The sequence below is a fragment of the Peromyscus californicus genome, unplaced genomic scaffold (genome assembly GCF_007827085.1).
Source record: "Peromyscus californicus insignis strain IS unplaced genomic scaffold, ASM782708v3 Scaffold_13__1_contigs__length_99412109, whole genome shotgun sequence".
NCBI lineage: Eukaryota > Metazoa > Chordata > Mammalia > Rodentia > Cricetidae > Peromyscus > Peromyscus californicus.
This window is the reverse complement of record NW_026294424.1, coordinates 22,679,615-22,696,003: the sequence shown is the minus strand read 5'-3', so window position 1 is coordinate 22,696,003 and position 16,389 is coordinate 22,679,615.

The window sequence follows — 16,389 nt, the reverse complement described above, 5'->3', positions numbered from 1 at the left end:
CTATGTGGCGTCTGGAATTGGACTGAACGCTCAGGCCACTTCCTTGAAGGGTTCTTGCATCCACACCGCCAATGGTAAAAAGAAACGTATGGACCAAGAACTGCTGAGAGATGGCTTTTAACGTTAAAAGGGCATAAAAAAGAGCCACTCATCAAACCAAATTCATCGCAAATGACTTAAATAGAGTTCACAATCTGTTCCATTCTCCAGACAGGGTTTAAGAGAAACACCCACTTAGTTTGAATTTCAAGGCTGCATCACATCCTGCTAGGAATCCAAAGAGCCAATAGTATGCCTTGAATCTTGTTACTGGAGGTATTGAATTTGGAGCACAGAGGTGGTGAAGTGGCCTGCAGGGTGGCTGATGTGATGGCCCACAGCATTGTTCCTCTTGCCCCCAGAGCTCTGCTGTCCAAGCTTTCCCCGTGTAGGATGAAGCCTTCATCTCCTCTTTGGATCAAGCCCCTGGCTCTGTCAGCCTTGCCCTTCTTTCAGCTTTTCTGTCCCTTCTTGCCTTAGTGAGGACACGGGTGGACTCTGAGTGTCTTAAGGCTTGATGGGAGTGCAGTGATCTGCAGCATTTGCAAAAGCAAAGCTCACTTTGAAATTGAAAAAGGGTGGGGTTGGAAGTTAGCATCTCTGGACTCTCCTGGGTGAGGAGAGTCTGAGGGGAAGGGTCTGCCCACCTCTCTCCCACCGACATAAGTGGCTCCATGAACTTCCCTCCTGGTAATGCAAACAGGCAGCCCCTGCCATCCTCTCTGGCCTCTGTCTTCTCTCCTCAGAGAGACAGCTGAGAGGTGTGGAGACCGTTGGCCTTCCTTTGTGCTCCAGGAGTTGCAGTGGCTGACCTCCCTGTTTCAGAGCCGACTAGGCGTCCCACTGTGTGGACTGCTCTGTAGTCACGGCCACTTCTTGCTTTCCTGCCGCTCTTTCTTTCCCCTCTGACGCTGATGCACCAGGACTTTTCTCCCCAGACTGGTGAGCTGTTCGGTGAGCCTGCAGCTCAGGGTGCTGCCCTCCCCGCTGATGCCGTTCCAGGCCTGCCCCGTCTTCTTAGCCCCCACTCTGAGACAGCACGTGACAGTCACAACTCTAGGGAATATCCATATCCTTAGACTCTGTAATGGATTTAGAGTACTGGAATTTAGTATTCATGGCTGTGAGGAAGTGTCCTAGGGGAGTGGGCTATGCTTTTGGCCTGGCAAACCCACATTCTTTTTAAGTTTATGTTTCAGCAAAGAAAGCAATGGTGATTTTGGCTTGGAAATTTAAGCCATCACTGTGAGGTCTAGTTCCCTGGGTCATTTGGTCTCTGCCCTAAGGGTAGAGGTCTCTCTGGCCTGTGCTCTGCAAGAACAGAGAAGACAAATCTCCATACTGCTGTTGCCTGCAAGAGATTGGATGTGTCCCACAGGCCATCTCTGATTGAGAACCTAACCCTTCTCATCCTTAGCTGGCCAGCTGCCTGCCCTTGTGTAGATGAGAGGAAAATACAGGTTAAAATGGAAACAATATTAGCTAATATTTTTTGAGATTTTCCTACATTTTAAGGTCAAGGAAGGGATCCCTGTGATTAGCATTTTTGTTATGTTCTTATATCTTCATGGCTTTCTTGTGTGCTAGCTACATTATTTCTCCCATTCTACTGAAGCTGAAAGAGACCCGACAACCTCCACCGCAACCACAGTATGGCCCCCCAATCGTGTTTTTCTCTTTGTGTGTGTGCACATGCGTGTGGAGGCCATTAGTCGATGCTGAGTGTCTTCCTCAATTGCTCTTGACCTTATTGTCCTAGATAGACTCTCTCACTGTACCTGGAGTTTGATAGCTCATTTCAGCCAGGTTGGTTGGGCAGTGAGTCCAGAAAACTTTCTCTGTTTTTCTGATTGTAAACTGGGATTTACAACAGCTTGTATTATAAATCCATTCTGCTGTACCCTGCTTCTATGTGGGTGCCTATCTCTCCAGCCCCAAGAACCCTCTCTTTTGAACTTCTCACCTCTCTCTGTGCTTATTGGCTTTCAGTATTGATTTCGTCCAAGAGTTTTGCCCGAATCTGTAACACCAAGACTTGTGTATCATATTAAAACATTGCCAGTGCTAATTAGAATTCAAATGGCCTTGCTTTGAAGGTTTGGTTCTGTCGACTGCTGGGCAAGGCCAGTCTGCTTACTTCCTGTCACTCTGAGAGGACCACTTTGATTTGGTTTTGTGAACCTTCTCTATGAATTCACTCATGCATCTTCTCCATCTGCAGCAAGGGCCCATTTATTTGTTCAATCAACAAATATTTATTGCATCCCTGCTATAGGAAGCCGACTGGGTAAAGTGCCGGGGAAGGGATGCAAAGAGGTAAAAGGCACAGCCATTGCCCATCAGAAATTGCCACCAGTGGAGAATTAAATTAATTAGAATCCCACTAAATAACTGGTCTCAGTTAAGCTGATGTGGTGAGAACAGTGGGTCTTTAAAATGCTAATATATAATTCTCTTTGCCAATGTAGACAGCAGTTCCAGGGGAGGGACTTTAGCACTGTGGGGTGAATGAGAATGCTATTCTTCATGTAGTATCATTGGTGTGCACACTTACAAACTGTTTCAAAGGACAGAGATGGGTATATCTTGAAGTCTCCTCATGTATTTGGCCCAGTCTTGCTTATAAATACTAACAGCACATGATTTAGACAGAGAGTAGTAATGGGGACATAGTCTCTGTCAGGCAGTCAAAGGTAAGTGACCTATGCTGGGGTGAAGTCTGGGTGTTTGATCCCTCCAGGCTGGACTGTAACTGATTACTGGATGCTAATTCTTTCTGGTGGAGCATGACAAAGAAGTCTGGAGTTCTCCCATGTCCAGTATTAGAATCCCAACACATAACGCTTCTCCACCACCCTCCAGTGTGCCAGCTGGTGTACCAGTCACTAGAAGAACAATTCAGAGGTACAGGACCAGTGTCCCTCCTCAGAGTTATAGTCAGCCCTTTCGGTGGATAAGATTGTAGGAATAAAAACACATAATGAGGGGTCTGATATGATTATTTCATAAACAAGAGTTGAAAGCTGGAGGAATGCAGAGGAAGGTCTTTTTCTGGGGTATGTGGAGATGGTGAGTTTTAATGGTCCTCAAAAACAGGTTAGAGTTTTGGTAATAAGTAGAGATGAGAAGCTCAGTCTAGTTCAAGGAAGCAGCTTGGACGGTGATGATTGGCCAGTGTGGCGGGAAGACGTTCATCTGGTAAAATATTGCAACATAATGGTGGAAACTGACTTGGAACCATCTGTTAGAGGTCTTTAAATGGTGGGCTAAAGGACTTGTATTTTTGTCTCATAGCTAATACATTAAAAAAGTATATGGCCAGTAAATGTTTTTTCAGAACCATGTCTGCAGGCAAGTTGAAGGGAGTGCATAACAGGATGTGAAATGGACTGAAGGGGACTCTAAGGAAGCACAGTGACCAACAGGAGGCCAGTCCTTGACAGGGGCCAGCACTCTGACTCTGCAGTGGGTACAGCACTTGGGTCACACTACTTAGTCGTTTCTGCCAGTGAGGACCCTCTATGGTCCATCTCCATTTCCTGCTTGTGCCTGTCTGGATACATCTCAGGCTGTCTTTAAAAACTATCCAAAAGTCTACCTTACTGACTGACCATTGTGAGAAGCCTGTACAAAGAAGAGCATAAAGATTCGAATGTTGGGGCCCAGACAGGCCCTCCAGCTCCTAGAGGGACTGTTCTTGCATACAGAAAGCACCATTTCTCATCACACATTTAACCCTTTAGCATTATGCCTGAAATGAAAATGACAAACCCAACCAGAAAAAGAACAGAAAGTTGAAAGATTTTTGTAGTTCAGCAAATCCCAGGAATTGTGAAAGGGAAGATTTAAAAATGATTCAAGAGAATTTAGAATCAAATCAAAAGATTCTCAAACTTGGAGAGTTTGTAAAAGTTGTGTTATGTTGATTTCTCTTAACAATATGTATCAATATAAGCCATTTTCCACAATATTGTCTTACTGCCTTGGCATGTCATTAAATGAGGCTTACAAGGATTGCATGGATTAGGAGTAAACAAATGTACAGGCAATCAGAGAGGTTCTCTCTGCACAAAGAACAGGCTGGGGCTTGGCTCTCTGGGAGGTGAAGTTTCAAAAATAGAGACTTTGGATTTTTGCTTTGCAGTCATGAGTTCTGTCATCAGGAATGCTTCCACCCCTCACTTCCCCCGCTTCCTACTGCCTGTGTTAGACACTGGCCTGCTCTGCAACTGGCCGGTGTCATAAGTCAGGATAGTTCGGGCTCCCAAAGAATTTGCTTTTGGCACTGGGTGGCAAACTCCTTCTTTCATTGTAGACTTTCAGAGTACAGGACTGATGTCTGTGGGCTCATCTGCGGCCGCAGCCTTCAGCTGGTGAAAAGCAAGGATATATGGACAGTCAGTCAAAAGAATAAGAATTATCCCCAGAGATACAAACATGCATTGATATTACCAGGATGGCCTCAATCTCCCCTCTCACTGAAGTACAGTAAAGAGCATCCCCAAATGCTAAGTATCTCTATGGACCTTGATAGGGGATAGAGTGTAAAGGAATTGGGGTCTTTGAGATGAAGTCTTGTGAGAAGATAGAGTCCCTTCTTTACTAAACACCCCTCTTCTGGGTCAGTGCAGGGCTCAGCCCACATCTTAGTAACATTATAGTCACTCAAAGACTATACTTTGAGTTAGCAAGCACATATGTGAATACCTGGGGCCTGTTTGCATATGTTGCCTTTTCCTTTCTCCCAGTGAGTGTGAGTGATGGTTTATGTATGGGAAGAGTGCATATTTCCATAGTTGCACAAAACATTCCTTATTTACAACACATACATATCCATATTGTGTCCCTGCTTCTGAACAGAAAGGCATGTCTTACCTGTCATGACAGTGATGATCTCAGTAACACTTGGGGCCTTGGTCTTTGGTGGTTATTGTACTCCTGTTTCTAGAGTCTTCCTCCTAGAAGCTGTACACCCCCTAGGCAGCCACCCTTCTCCATGAGGTAAGGGTCACAGCAAGCAAGCCAGGCTGAAGGTCAGCTTACGCTCTCCGAGCCGGAGTCTTCGTGTCTCCAGAACAGCTGTGGATGGGCGCTAGCAGAGTAAACCTATCCTCTCTCCTACTGGAAATCACATTGAATTCTGACCCAAGGGGCCTCCCTGTTGCAAATGGAGAGGTAATCAAGTCACTGAACTGAGCCCTTTGAGGGAAGAGGGCTTAGTTTTTCATATCCAGTGTACGTTTTAAAGAGCAGAGGGTAGAGGTCACAAAGACATAGGAAGCCTTGAAAAAAAAATAGAAGCAAGATGACAGGTGTCGGCTGTACTGCCACTAGGTGCCGTGGATCAACAGAAAACATTTCAGAGTTAATGTGAGCTTTAAAAAGCTCCAAGAATCCTACCAACACTCTTGGTGGTGTAACAGAAGAGCAGGGTCACGGCCTGCCTGGTGAGTGCTGGCATGGTTCTTCTACAGTTCTTACCACCCGTGAAGCCATCCATGGTGTGGGAAAGTCTCACCTGGAGAGACCTGGAGTGAGACCTCTGGGCAGGAGGTCTCATGGGGCCGGAGCGCTCTGTGGATGATGACATTTGGTTGTTAACCAGCACAGCCAAGGACAGCGTCTAGTACCTAGAGGAAGGTGGCCGAGGAAACCAGTCCCCAGAAGCTGTTGTTCCCCGAGGAATGGCGTTCCCATTTCAGTCTGCTAGCTTGGAACCTTCCTCTCGGAGCTCTCTGTGCTGACTTGGGTCTCTTGGGCATCTGCTATACAGAGTTTGGAAAATCTGAAGCAAGAGAGCCGACTCAAGATTTCCTTTTAGGAATTCGGACACCTCCTCCTGTTGAAAGAACAGAGTGTGTATGTGTGCGTGTGTACATGTGCATGTGTATGCAGTAGGCCTGTCCCGGGCTGAGTGTCTGTCCTTTCGCTATTCCAGTTACATTAGGCCTGGCCGTGGAGAGGGCTCCCCCAACACTGCTCACTCTCTTTTTCTCACCCTCTTTTGGAACCAAGTGGAGAGAGCTCCAGCATGGGCACCTCTTTTTTTTTTCTTTTCCTGTGGGCCAAGCTTACAGTTTTCAAAGTGCTATGACAGGATGGTTGCAAAAATAAAAAGCTAGTGAAGGCTTAGTCACAATATTTCTATAGCTGGCAATCAAAAGATCATATTGCATGCAACTGGCAAAATCATCCTAGGAAATTATGCATTTTCCAGAATACCTTATTCCCTTCTGTGTATTAAACATTACTTTAATATTCTGGTGACAATGTTTTATAATTAATCTAAATGTAAGGGAATGAGCACACTAGAGATTACGTCTTAGTGTGAAGAGGTGAAAGGCTGCGTTGCATGGCAGCCCAGATTACTGACTCTACCTTCACTTACCACCACGCGCGGAGGACTCGGAAGGCTCATAGCCCACCACATCCTCAGTAAAGGCAAACGTTCCGTGCACTTCGGGAGTAAAATCTTCTTGCTCACAAAAGTGTTAATGCGAACACAGAAGAAAAGTGTTTTAAGAATTGCATCAGTTCATAGACTTATATTGAACTCGTGAGGGGGAATCTAGCCCCTGAGAGATAAAACTAAAGAGCTGAGCCATAAACCAGTATGATAACATCCTTATTATAAGATGCAAATTGAGGGACCCAATTCACTAAAACACATGTTACTGGTATTTAATTTTGCTTGTGGGAATATATCCGAAGTTGGCCTATGCCTTACGCACAATGTACTTAAAACGAGGGCGAGTAACTTTAGCTATAAAAAGAAGTGACAGAAGCACGGGGCAAGTCAGGATGGGGAGATAATTGCAGGGATCTAATTTAAGTGTCAGTGTACACAGCTTGCTTTCCTGGCTTGGGCGTAGAGGCAAAGCGTTGGTGCAGTGAAGACAGTGACGCTGGTTTCCTGAGATCAAGCAGGGGTCTGGCCAGCTCTCAGAGAGGAAGCCCCTCTGGGTGGGGCTGCAAGTGGTAGGCCCACACCCAGTGGCCATCACAGGAACTTCACTCCAGCTCCTTCACTGGTGGGTCTGTGGTTTCTAGTCGAGAAGATGCACTTCCCCATGAGAAAGAGGTCAGTTCCTCTTTCCTGAGTGGCACAAACAGCCTGCGGGACGCTTGGACTTCCTGCCACTGTCCAGCCCAGCAGGTGAGTTATGCTTTCCTCTCAGGGCGACCCTGAGGCCTTGCACCCTGCGTTTCTCCAGGTGGTTGGCTCTCTGAGCTCAGCGAGAAATGTCCTCAGCTCTCACATTCTCTCAGAAGCCTTTCTCAGCAGGGAGTATGTGCCACTTTAGACTCCAAGTGTGACCATGGAGCCACAGCCACTGAGCATCCCTTGAGAGCCACTAGAAATGCATGGACAATAGCCTCACCTCTAGGCAACTTAGTCATGCTCTCTGTTTTGATGAAACTCCTGAGAGTTTGAAGTATGCAGGATTGCAAAGGTCTACTGAAGGTGTTATTTGTTGCAAGAAGGTATGACTGTGTTCCCGCCTAACTCATTCCAGAAGCAAACCCCACCTCCTTGAGAGTGGGTGTTAGAGAAAGGGGGAGGGAGATGAACAGGACAGGGCTCCTCGGGCCACCTTAGATGAAGAAGGCTACCTGACCTCCAGCAGACTGAGTAGGCTTGCAAGCGTTTCATGGCAACTTGGACTAACTCCGCCCAACACCTGTCATCACCTGAAACGCCTCTACTAAGGTGAGAGTTCCTTTGTAACACAATTAGGAGAGAAAGTCTTACACAACGAAGGGCAGGAGTGTGGTAACACTCAGGTGTGAATGAGTTAAATGATAACGTGCCAATCAATCACATCTCAAAGGAGGCCCATCTGGTTTTTGTGGGTGAGCTGAACAAACATCCTCTGTCCTGAGGTAGGACACAGACAGGGGAGTTGCTAAGAGGGTTGGGTGCAGAGCATGAGCTTTGCTCACTGGTCTTGAGTGAAGCCCTCATGTTGGGCAGAGGAAAGGACACATTCAAGCATTTAGCTTAGTCTCCCAGCTGTGGAGGAAGCCCCTCAGCTTTGCGTTGCCTGGTGTAGGTATTTGTTGAGTTTTTCCAACAGGGGGAGTTTCCTGCTTCATGAACTCCAGCTTTACATTGCAAAGTCCCTTCTCTCTACCTGGCCCAACCCAAACTCTTGTGACTTTTCCTATAGCAAGCCCAGCACCTTGAACATAATTCTTGCGTGATGAGTCAGCCCTATACAGATGTTCAAGTAGAATCGGCCTTTGGAAAGACCGACACAAACTCCCTTTGGATAGTTTTTTTCTCTCCAGGATGGATTTTACTCCTGTGTACACCTGAATAGCCACATGTATCCAGGTCGCTGGAGAAACTTGCTCCCCAACCCCTTCCATCAAAAGAAGAAGAAGAAGAAGAAGAAGAAGAAGAAGAAGAAGAAGAAGAAGAGGAGGAGGAGGAGGAGGAGGAGGAGGAGGAGGAGGAGGAGGAGGAGGAGGAGGAGGAGGAGGAGGAGGAGGGGGAGGAAAGAGTGGATATTTTCTTTTATTGAGGCTCTTAAAGTTCAGATTACCCCTTCAGACTGATCTAACTGTTCACAGATGGGCCGGGGCCTGAGGATGGGTGGTGTGGGATTGCTAATGAACATGTTCCAGTGTGTGCATTCAAATGTGTTTTCCCATAGTTCAGATTGCAACTGACTTCGCTCTCCCACTTGGCCTTTGAGAAGCCATCCCCAGATGCTTCCTGGGGATGGAGCCCATAGTGCCTCTCTGTGTCAGGCCATTGCTCGATTTGGCCTTGACTTTGGCATGTGAGACCCAAAGGAACAATATGTGACAATTTACGATGCCGATTTGTGGAGTCCCCAAGCAGCGGTTGTCCAAGGCAGCTGAAGCAGCCCCGGGATTTGGAGGAGGAGTAAGTTCATGGAGGGCCATCGTTCTCTTCCCAGTTCTGCCTTCAGTTTCTGCGCATGTGCAACGCCAGCTAGCGAGACAGTCTCTCCTTGGGCGTCATCACAGCACTGTGGAACCAACCAGAAGCAGAAAGCTGCTGTGCCGCTGGCTTACTGACTGGGAAACGGAGACCTGAAATGGTTTGGGGGCTATCTTGAGGTTACAGCTGGCTGGAGGTGGAGTCAGACAGACCCCAAGGCAGATGTTTTGGAGTGCCGTGAAGACGGCACCGGGCGAGGGTCTGTGGACCACTGGTCTTCTACCTTGCTTTTCCAAGGGTCATGTCTGAGGCCTTTGCCAGCATCTCCTTAGCACTGGCTTGTGGCTTCTTGGGCTTTCTTCATCTCGAGTTGGTTCTAGTTCAGGAGAAATGCTGCCCCAAGATGCAATCCGTCATCATACCAACTAAGATGGGCTATTATACACAAATACACAGCCAAACAAATGAATAGAGACAGAGAGGCATATGAGTGTCGGTGAGGACACGAGGGAGCGGGAGTCCTCGTGTGCGGCTCATGGGAATGTGAAGTAGGAGAGCCACTGTGGCATACAGGTTGGTAATCCTTCAGAAAGTTAAACATGACAGACCATTGGTCCAGACCATATGGTCCAGAAGCGTCCCTCCTGGGTATATACCCCGAAGCACTGAAAGCAGAGGCTGGAGCAGACGTCTGCAGCATCAACCATGCAGGCTAAACAGACTTGGGACTGGATGTGCCATGGAATGATACTCAGCCATGGAAAGAAATGAAATTTTGACATATACCCCAATGGAGACAGACCTTGAAAACATCATGCTGAGTGAAATAAGCCAGATATAGATTCTCAGTCTGTGGTTGGTTATTTTCACTCTTTGCTCTTTTGTGGGGTCTGCCACCCAGCTCCCAAATAAATCACACATAGAGGCTTATTCTTACTTATAAATGTCTGGCCTTAGCTTGGTTTGTTTCTTGCCAGCTTTCCTGCCTACCTTTTGCCTCTGAGCTTTTCCCATTCTCTTACTTCTAAAAATCTTACTCTTACTCTGTGGCTTGCTGTGTAGCTGCGTGGCTGGCCCCTGGAGTCCTCTTCCTTCTTTGGCTACTTCTTCCTTCTTTTTCCTCCCAGATTTCTCCTATATATTCTCTCTGCCTGCCAGCCCTGTCTGTCCTTTCTCCTGCCTTCCTATTGGCTGTTCGGTTCTTTATTAGACCATCAGGTGTTTTAGACAGGCACAGCAACACAGCTTCACAGAGTTAAACGAATGCAACTTAAACAAAAGTAACACACCTTAAAATAATATTTTAAAATGTCAGTCTTGGAAAATTCACAGGCATAGAATAGACATTAGCAGTAGCTAATGTGATTGGGGGAGTGGTTACTATTTAATGGGTACAGAATTTACATGGGGACAACAGAAACATCTGGAAAGGGTTCAAGTAATAAATGTTACAATATACATGTTTTACTGTGATTAAAAATGGCTTAAAAAGCAAGCCAACAGGCTCAACTAGGAAAAACAGCACTGCCAACACCCAGCAGAAAGCTGTGCAGGCGGACACCAGCGACCCCAAGGTGAAGGGTGGGAGGTGTGGAAGGGACAGGGGCAGCAATTAAGAGAAGGAAGGAGGGAAGGGAAGGGTGGCTCTAGAGAGGGTGCAGGAAGTCCAGGGCTCTGTCCCTCAGGGAGATGGCCCTTTGCCACCACCCCACCCCAACCAGGCAGAAAAGGGCTGGCTGCGTTTCTGCATGGCAGCGTGCCTAGAGCCTGGGGCAGGATCGTATCCCTGGGGCAGGAGAAGTGTCCATTTCCAGTTTATTTATGTGTTTTATCCCCAGAGTGGGATAAATGCCTGTGAAACTGACCTGATATTTATGTCCACTTTAAGGCCCGGATTTGATATGAGTGCTTTCCCAGTGAACTGCGCCCTCAGAACCATTTGCTTTAGTGGAAGGGGAGACTGGGGGGAAGCTTCCTTCTGATTATGTTCACACTTCTGAGTAATTTCTGAGCCCTTTCAAAGTGCAAAAAATGGGTTCCTCAGCGTTCCGGGAATACCCAAGGACAGGGAGAAGGATTCCTGTCTCCCCAAGTGTCTCATACTGGTCATGCCTGCCCTGCTTTACATGCCAGTTGGCATGCTCTCTTTCTGTGCCTTAAAGGAGAAAGTCGGACGACTACAGCCCTCATGTGCACGTCTGTTCAGTCCTGAAGGTCAAAGTGTTAGACAGGGGCTGGAGGGTAAGGTGTGGGCAGAGAAACAGCAGGGACAGCTGCCTGGAGTGTGTCAGGATCTAGAACCAGAGGGCCAAGAGTAAGGAACTGTCAGATTGTCCGATTGTACGTGGAGGCCAGCCCAGAGGAGGCGTGCTCCCAGCATGGTGAGCTGTGCCCAGGCGGAGTTAAGCACGCTCATGGACCAGACAGGTGATTAGAATTGATTTTTCACCAAATGATTTTGTTTTTTGGTTCCTGAGAAATGACCTGGACAAATCTTCCCTTGTAATCTTGAAAAAACTTCAGTTGACCAAGGCTAAGACCAAGGGTAAGGGAATTTAAGTGGGAGAAGAAGCTAATTCTTTAAATCTGGACGTTCTCTGGAATATCTTAGAAACATCTGGGAGGAGGACAAGGAGCGATGGCTGGATGTAGCAGAGTGAGGAGGACAAAAGTTTTGAACTTCGTGGAGGAGACTATCTTCTCATTTTGTCCCCATGCCTCCCAGCTGTTGCCAATGTCCACATCTTTTCAGTTCAGGAAACCGAGGCACAGAACATCTGATACTTCGTCAGGGGCTGCAGAACTGGGTAGACGGAGTCAGAGATGATGACCCAGGTATTGTGAGAGGCCGCACAGTTCGCTGGTACTTTCTAGCATGCCTGCCCTTGCTTTGGCCCCACGCTAGTTTCTGGATGGAATTTGTTGGATGTACTGGGGTAAGTGTGGGGTGGAGGTGACTCTTGAGAAAGCTACTGTGCTCAGCGTGGAGCTGGTCCCAACCTGCCATAGGAAGAGGGGACAGGATTGAGGATAGCCCTTTCTGCAAAGGAGGAATTCCAGTGTTGGGTTCAAAACGCTGACCTCTGGTTCACAGAACTTCTGTTTAGATGTCAAAGCAGCTGGGTCTGATGGCCTCCTCTGCTCATACCCCAACCTGGTCAGATCCACACCTCGCCCTTCAGAGGCCAGCTCCTCATGAATTCTCCAACTTTTCTGGTTGGGATGGCAAAGTTGAACTCTTCAGAAGGCCCTTGCCTTATTATCCTCAGATTGTCTGGGAAGTGTCCTTGGGTCTCCTCCCCTTGGATATCTTAACTTTATTGTTTCACTGGAGCTGTTAGAGCTGGGATTGGGGGGCAGGTGGCCATGCGACCCTCCCAGGTAGATATCACAAGGGACAAGCTAGAGGCTGGGAAGCAGGCTTCTGGACCTCACACGTGATCCAAGGGGAATGTGTGGCATGGCAGGCCAGCTTCAGAGCAGGGATACCTGGGTTCTGCTCTCAGCTTTTTGAGTGCTTTATCTTCTCTGGGCCTCAGTTTTCTTAACTGTAAATTGAGTAGAGGAATCCCAAGTTTACTTCTGACTAAGACTCTCTATGCTTTTCCTTGGAGGAAGGAGGAACCCAGAAAGGGCAGTTTGGAGACTACTGCTCCATGACAGGCAGGTAGGAAGCCACTAGACACAGCCATAGGAGGAGACTGTGAATCAGTGAGGAGTCACTGGTCGTGGTGAGAGAGTTGGGCCCGGGGGGGGGGGGGGGGGGGCGTTGGGAAGAAGGCGACTGCTGGAAACACCAGGGGCATTCACAAGGAGGATGTGCCCGAGGATTGGCCAGCAAGTGGGTGCTGACTGTAAGCGGGGGCTCCGCACAGCCAGGAGTGGAATGCCTTGTTTTTTTTTTTAGGGAAATAAATCCAATCGGGTCTTTCATCTTGTTTAGAAATCATAAATTTAACATGTATTGGGGTTAGCAGAGCAGTTCAGGGGCTGTTTGGGGGCATGGGTTCATTAGGCAGAGAGTATTTATGAGGCAGGGTTTAAAGGACGCCATTCAACACTGCCTGGCCCAGGGCTGCTCTGGCTACAGCTTCGGGTGATCCTCAGGAGCTTTGGAGTTTCGTCTGTTGAAATATGGTTTAGAAACAAAAGGCTAAATGCTTCTGAAAGCATTTCCCTCCCACTTTAGCCTGTTAGATTTCCAGCACTTGGAATCATGAGATAAGTGAGCTTACACACATAAGTGAGCTTACACACATATGTGAGTTTACACACATACGTGAGCTCATACACATACAGCACGTGCCTCCACTATCCCAGGATCTGCAGGACTCAGGTGTGATGAAGGTAATCAAATGGAGGATGCTGGGATCTAGGGTGACTCAGACAACATTTCTGAATTATGACATGAGTTGGGAATTTCTCTTCTTAGATGAGAAGGCACAGCAGCACACATCTGCCTCTGGAGCTCCAGGTGTCTTTATTTGGGGATATTTGATCTTGGTTTTTGGAAGCTTCTTCATAGTCAGTAAGTCCAATTTCATCCTAATCAACTCTAATAGACATGTCCCAGAATGAAGAATTAAAAAAAAAAAAAAAAAAAAAAAAAAGACCGTGGGATGTAGCCTGGATCAGACAAGTCATAAAGCTACAGCCCACGCAAAGTCTCATGATGGATCTAGGTACTGGGAGTAAGTGACGAGGTGCTCAGCCTTTTATCACGCCCCCCCCCAATAAAGCTTAGGGAACATCACAGAAGAGCAGGCAGAAAGAATGTAAGAGCTGGGGATGGGAAAGAGGCTATGAAATGCTCCTCTAGACACAACAGCTGCTGTGCCCCAGCTCACACCAGCTGTGCTTCCTTGTGGAAGATGTGCGCTAGATCAAGACAGCCAGAATGTCAACATTGATGAGGGAGAAATGCTCTAGATCAGTGGTTCTCAACCTGTGGGTCGCGACTCCTTGGGCAAACCTTTATCTCCCAAAATACTGACATTATGATTCATAACAGCAGCAAAATTACAGTTATGAAGTAGCAAGGAAAATAATTTTATGGTTGGGGTCACCACAGCATGAGGAGCTGTAGTAAAGGGCCGCAGCCTGACTACAGCTGAGAACCACTGCTCTAGTTCCTACCAGTTGAAGAGCTGTTTCGAGGCCTCCAGCTGCTAGAGGAGGAAGAGTCGTTCTTCTTCGGGGTTTGGCCGATGGCATGTTGCCCATGCCCAGTGGATCACCTCACGCTGTGCACTACAGGAAGTACTAAGTGGACTTGGTGGATTATTAGGAGAAAAAGGAGAGAAGGAGGAGAGGGAGGCGGGAGGGGAGATGAAGTTTGGAGGTGGATATGTGGCGAGATCCAGGAGGAGTTGGAGGGAGAAGTGTCGGATGGTGGATAGGATCAAATTCACACACTTCAGAAATTCTCAAAGAATTAAAAACAAAGAAGGAGAAATGACAGCTCACTGGACGCTTGGCAAAGGTGAAGCACATACTTGGTTTGGAAGCATTTGATGTGTGGATTTCATTTATTCTTCTAAGCTAAGTGGTGCTACTGCCCTTTCTTCAGAGAAAGATATCGGGGCTCATGCTAGATAAGATGCTTGATAGAGGTCATCTAGTTAGTAAGAGGTGAGGTCATGTCTTTCCAGATGGAAGATCTGTGTTTGCATCCATCCATCCATCCATCCATCCATCCATCCATCCATCCATCCGTTCCACACCTGAGTTGAACACTACAAATCGAACCTGCTGCCTTCATGTTGGCTATACTGTGTAGGCTAAATCACACAAACACTGAAGAGCAAAGTATAACATGAATTAAGTATAGACATGAATTTAAGGCAGAAGAGCTCTGTAAGTTAGAGGGGCATGGCTTGATGTTGAGGGAGGGTTCTTAGCTGGTCTCAGCACAGCGAGTCCACAGGAGTGGAAACAGGGAGAGATGGGCAGAACATAGTGAGCTCAGGGCGCGATGAGGTCAGACAAGAAGATGTGAATGGAAAGGGTCCTCTAACTTTGCAACGTCACACATTTTGGGGTTGAAACATATCTGTCTTTCCACCCACAAATATTGGTCAGGGTGGGAGTAACATCAGTGGTCTCACTCCCATGTTCTTGTGCCTTAAGAGTGGCCACCTCTGAGCCTGGAAAGAGACTGTAAAGTAATTAATCACTGCTCGTGATTTCCAGATGCTTCATAAAGCAACACCGCACCTCCATCCTCCCACCGTTCCATCCACACAGACATCACAAAAGTAGACCTTTGCCAAGCCCAGTGTCACTTGCTCAAAGGGCTCCTTTCTGGGAACCAAGCCTTTTTTGTCCCTTGAAGCACTTTTCTCCATAGTGCATGTGAACAGGTATTTAACTCAGCTTCTCAGAAATTGCAATGAACTTGAAGAGATTCTGAGGAGGCCAGCATCCATGCCCTTCTTCCTCTGCCCTGGCCTGGCAGGTGTGTGGGGGGCTGTGGGATGCCTGGGGCTCTGATGATGGTTGGGAGTTGGAGCAGTGAAGTCCCAGAACATGGTGGCTCATGGTGGTGTGCCAAGCTGTATCCTCCCAGGCACCATACTGGAGCTCCCCAAGAGGACTCTGCCACCACTACCCTGTCTTTCGTCACCAGTGGTGACTACTGGGAATGTTCCTCCAGAGACCTGTATGGATGTCCAGGCTTATCTCTTGGGCCCCATTAATTTGGTTGCTTGGGACTCCAGTGACCAATTCACGTGTGGTGGGGTGACCTCTAGATGAAAAAGGAACACAGGCCTGAGATGGTTGCTGTGTTGATCAGCATCTCTTCAGGCTTCTCCACCTCTTCTTCCTTATTTACTGTGTGGTCTGTTACACCAGATGATCTCCAAACTCCTCCCACTCAGGTGACCAGATCCCTGCTGTTTTATATAAATAACCCCTGATCGATGCTGTCTATGAAACTGTGCAGTCAGCCTCCGGGGACGGGCCAAGCTGGTCTGCATCAGATGAGGGCTTCCTGGGCCAACCGGCTGTGGTGGCACCCTAAGGATGACGCACCCAGAGATAGCAGCAAGTTGCTGTTCAACCAGAACAAATGAAGGTATTGGAGAGAATGCAAAACATCCGGGAAGTTCTGATTTCTTTTGCTAACTATCCTGCTTCCCCAGAAGTCTGTTAGTGAATTGCTGAAGTCTGAATGATGAAATACTTTCTTCCTTTGGCCCTGAGCTTGTGTGACTAAGATACTTCCTGTTCCAGGGGCAGATATGAAGTCTAGCTTCATACCACATGGCCCTGGAACCACCATCTCCTTCCCTGGCCTCCTGCTCCGTCGTTCCCCTGCCCTAGCTACTGCAGATGGAGTCAGGTGGGCAGGCTTTGCCAGGGTTCTGCAGACCCTCCCAACCCTTCCCCTCGCTAGAACAAGGAATCTCCCAGGCATCTGTTCTGACTGGGCT